This window comes from Condylura cristata, unplaced genomic scaffold, assembly GCF_000260355.1.
Source record: "Condylura cristata isolate star-nosed mole 26May11 unplaced genomic scaffold, ConCri1.0 scaffold00007, whole genome shotgun sequence".
Taxonomy (NCBI): Eukaryota; Metazoa; Chordata; class Mammalia; order Eulipotyphla; family Talpidae; genus Condylura; species Condylura cristata.
Genome location: NW_004567108.1, coordinates 1469770 through 1473728, shown reverse-complemented (window position 1 = coordinate 1473728; position 3959 = coordinate 1469770). Strand labels below are relative to the sequence as shown.

Below are 3959 nucleotides of genomic sequence, written 5' to 3'. Positions count from 1 at the left end.
CCCCTCCTGGAACGGATTAACCCGCCGGCACCCTGACTCCGGCGCGGTGTCAAGGAGAGGCCTGACTCTAACGCTAGGGAGAGACTGCTGAGAAAACCGGCTGTGAACCAGGGTCAGCCTGCCTCACTGCCTGAGGGGACTGCGACTCAGTGTACCTGCTCGCCCCCTTAAGGCTGTCCACGCACGCAGCTGCACCACAAGTTTCCACAGATACAACGAGCAAAAGCCCACAAGCTGCTGCCTAACCACGGACGTGTGCCAACACATTCCTAGACCAATCCCCCCCTCCCACGGCCCATGGGAAACCAGCCCTCACCCCCGAATCTGAGGCAGGTCTGCACCTCTCCTCCTCGGCTGACCTGGTGATAAAGCTCTCTGGTTTCTCGAAAGCCAGAGCATCGCCTCCGGGGTGCGGGGCTGTGAGCTCCTGGGCATGAGTGACAACCTCAGATTCTGTGAACAACAGGCAAGGCTGAGGGGCCGCCCTCTGACCCGGGGTCAGTTTGACCCCGGCCAGGGAGTGACCACAGGGCGCAGCAGGCCCCTCCTGTCTCCCCAGTGCTCCCCTCAGCCGTGGGTCTCAGCAGATCCGCCTGCTCTGCTCCCCACTGTCTCTGGGGAGTCCGCTCACCCTCCCCTCTGGCCTGCACCCCAGTTCTTGTGTGCATAAATAAATAAACCTTCAAAACAAAAGAATACTCAAGTTTCACACTATAGGTTCACGTAACGATTAGGGGTGCATCTCCCTCACAGAGCGGTCGGCCCTCCGGGAGCCAGCCTGCCTCTGACCGGGGCCCTGGCCCAGGGGCCGCGGGCCTGGCCCAGGATGAGCCCGAGGCCCGCATCCCGCCAAGCGGCAGAAGGCGCTCTGAGGGGAGCAGGGGCAGGTGCGACCCCAGGGCCGGCTGGCGGCGTCCTTGTGAATCTACCACTGTGGTGCGGGGTGGGGGGGGGTCCCCGCTGCGCTGCGTGCGAACCGGCATCTCCTGCTGAAGAGCGACGCTGGGCCCCGAGCGCTGCGGACCCTGGCGTGTCAGCGCAGGAAGTGCTGCTCAGATCTTCTGTCCTGTTTTTAACGAAGCTGTTCTTCTTCATATTACTGAATTACAGGCTTTCCTGAGAGATTCCGATAGAAGCTGTTTGTCAGGCACGTTTTGCAATGTGCTTCTCTGCCCGTGGCTTTACCCCTTCAAGCTGACAATACTGTTCGTGCTCTTACTGCAGCTGGTCTAAGCTCCTACTTTCCATTCCTCCCAAATCAGTTTGCAACTCTGAAAACCTAACTTACAAAATTTACATTATTTTACACATTGATTTTTATTGAGTTACGCACATAAGAACTGGGGTGCAGGCCAGAGGTGGGAGTGAGCGGACTCCCCAGAGACAGCGTGGAGAGCAGGGCAGGCAGATGCACTGAAACACGCTGCTGAGGGCGCAGCGGGCGGGTCAGGAGGGGTCAGGAGGGGTCTGCCGCGCCCTGGGGTCCCTCCCTGGCCTGCGACAGAATTCAGGCTGCAGGGGTGACAGCCCCGAGCCTCCACCCTGTGCTGCGGGAGGCCCCTGAGCACGGAACTCTCGCGCTGGTTTATTACTGTTTTCTTTGCCGGCCGTTCCTGTCCCTTCCCGCCCTCCCGCCGAGCCTCGGAGCCCGCAGGCCGTGCTGGTCCGCACGAGTCTCGAACGTGTTTCATGCTGACGAACGGCCTGCTACGTGGATGCCCAGTGTCTGCTTTCACCACCCAATTTAGTGAGCTTCGTATCATTTTTCCGAATCTCGCCTCCGTCGCTGAAGCCGGCTGTGCTCCCTCCTCCATGGTGGCTGGACACGCCGCCTCTGTCCGGAGAAGGGCCGGCTGCTCCCACGGCCGCCCGGCGCCTGTGAGCGCCAGCGTGGCTCTCCTGGTGCGCAGCTCCTCACCGCCCTCAGCCGCGGCGGGGGCGTCCCGAGAGGCTCGCAGGTGCGGATTCCCGGTCGGCCACAACTGGACTGATGTCTCCACGTGGGCAGGGAGCAGCCCGGGCTGGTTGTGTCTGTCCAGGTATATTCAGCTGCCCCGGCTCCATTTCGGGAAGCCTGGCACGAGCTGGCTTGGCTTCTCTGCCCAGACCAACGGAGCGGCTGGGCCTGCTCCCCCCACGGCTGGTCCGGCGCCAGGAGCGGCCCGTCGCTGCGCCACGCCCGACCCGACGGGCCGCTGTGGCCTCCTCCTGCCTCTCCCCTTTACTGAGGCCGCACCGCCGGGCAGGTGCGGGTGTCCTGCTCCCCTCGCTGCCCTCTGGGGCAGGCCCAGGTCTACTGGCGCCTGCCAGCGGGCGCTGCACCCCCAGCTGCGCCCCTCTGTGGCGACCCCCTGCGTAAGCCGCGACCACTGAGCCCCTTCATTTCAGCACCCACGTTCCCAGTTCGTAAATTTCCACACAAAGTCTGCTGGGTTGACAACTGGGGTGGATCGAGTATATACAACAATCTTGACAAAATTTACATTTTAATGATTTTTGAGGTTTCCAAGGCATAAACACCGTATATTGCTCCATTTACTTCGGTCTTTTAAAAACGTCTTCCAGCAGCTGTGCAATCTCAGATGCAGCGATCACGCCCGTCTTTCCTTGCAGCCATTATTAAAATTTTCCCTTTACATAACCGGAGGGGGAATTTATTTTTACTTCTATTTTCCATTTTTTTCCTGGCAGTGTATAAGAATACGCTTCATTTTTGTACGCTGTACAGTTTTTGTATTCTTCAACCTTGCTGTGTTTGCTTATTCATTCTGTTGGTAGTTTCATCGACTCCTTAGCATTTTCTGGGTAAACAGCTGATCGTGTGTGCAGAGACAGGTTTATTGGTTGCTTCCCAAGCTTTATGCCTTTTATTTCTTTTTCTCGCCTCATGGCGCTCGTGTGGGGGCTGTGGCATAGTGAGGCCGGCGCCTCGCTCCAGGCCCGAGGGGGAGCCTCCACGTCGGGCCCCGAGTCAGACCGAGCGTCCTCTTCACACACGCCCTTAGTGCGCATCCAGCTTGGGGAGCGCCTGTGTCCTGGAGGATGTTACATGTTGCCAGATGCTTTTTCCAGTGATTGCAATATTGCTCTCGTTTTTCTCGTTCATTCCATCAGTGGGATTCGCTAAACTAATTTTCAAGTGTTAGTTTGACCTAAATCAGTGGATTTGACTTACCAACAATTTGGTAAGGCTTTTCCATGAGAAAGCATGAGCGTCTTCCTAGCGCCTGTGTTGGGTTTTGGCGTTCGGGTGACGAGGCCTCGCGCGAGTTGGGGAGAATCCCTTCCGCGTTTATTTTTTAGATGTTGTAGAAGATCGATGCCATTTTCTCCCCTCTAGCACCAGTTCTTTCTAAGAGAACTTGTCTTTCCGTCTTTGTAATTCCACAGGTTCTATTTTTATTTTTTTTAAAGATTTATTTCTTTATGCAGGCAAGAACTGGGGTGCGGGCCAGAGGTGCAGGGGGTGAGAGGACTCCCCAGAGACAGAGGGGAGCAGAACAGGCAGATCCACTGAAGCACACTGCTGAGGGGAGCAGCGGGCGGGCCAGGAGCGTCTACTGCGCCCTGGGGCCCCCCCCTGCTCCCCCGGCCGGGGATCAAAGTGCCGCGCCAGCCCACAGTGCGCCTTGACTCCTTGCACCACGGGGCGGCCGTAGGTCCCGTTATGGTCACCGGGAGCACCGTGCCGCACACACGGTCTGGCGAGTCTCGGGTCTGGCTTGCGCCGGGAACAGGCCCCTTGAGGTCTCGTCTCGTGTCTCCCCAGCTGCGGTGGACAGCAGACCGGCCAGGCTAGCTCTGCACTCGTGTTAACTAACTGTCAGGGCCGGATCCGCCCGATACTGGATACAGGTCGTCGCGTGGCTGCCCTCCCCTCTTCCTGGCTTCGGGTCAACTCTTTGCTTTAAATTCCACTTCAGTGCGCCTGCGGCCTCCTGGCCACCACTTTGCAGCAC

General features: G+C 58.6%; 1 long non-coding RNA gene across 1 annotated transcript in view; it reads right to left on the bottom strand.

Annotated features, from left to right (window-relative positions):
- Window positions 1-1076: 1076 nt before the first annotated feature.
- Window positions 1077-3959, bottom strand: part of LOC101636424 — a 78589-nt gene continuing 75706 nt past the window's right edge. The window contains exon 3 of the long non-coding RNA XR_001145207.1: window positions 1077-1116. This is a non-coding gene — a long non-coding RNA (uncharacterized LOC101636424). The remainder of the gene's footprint in view (window positions 1117-3959) is intronic.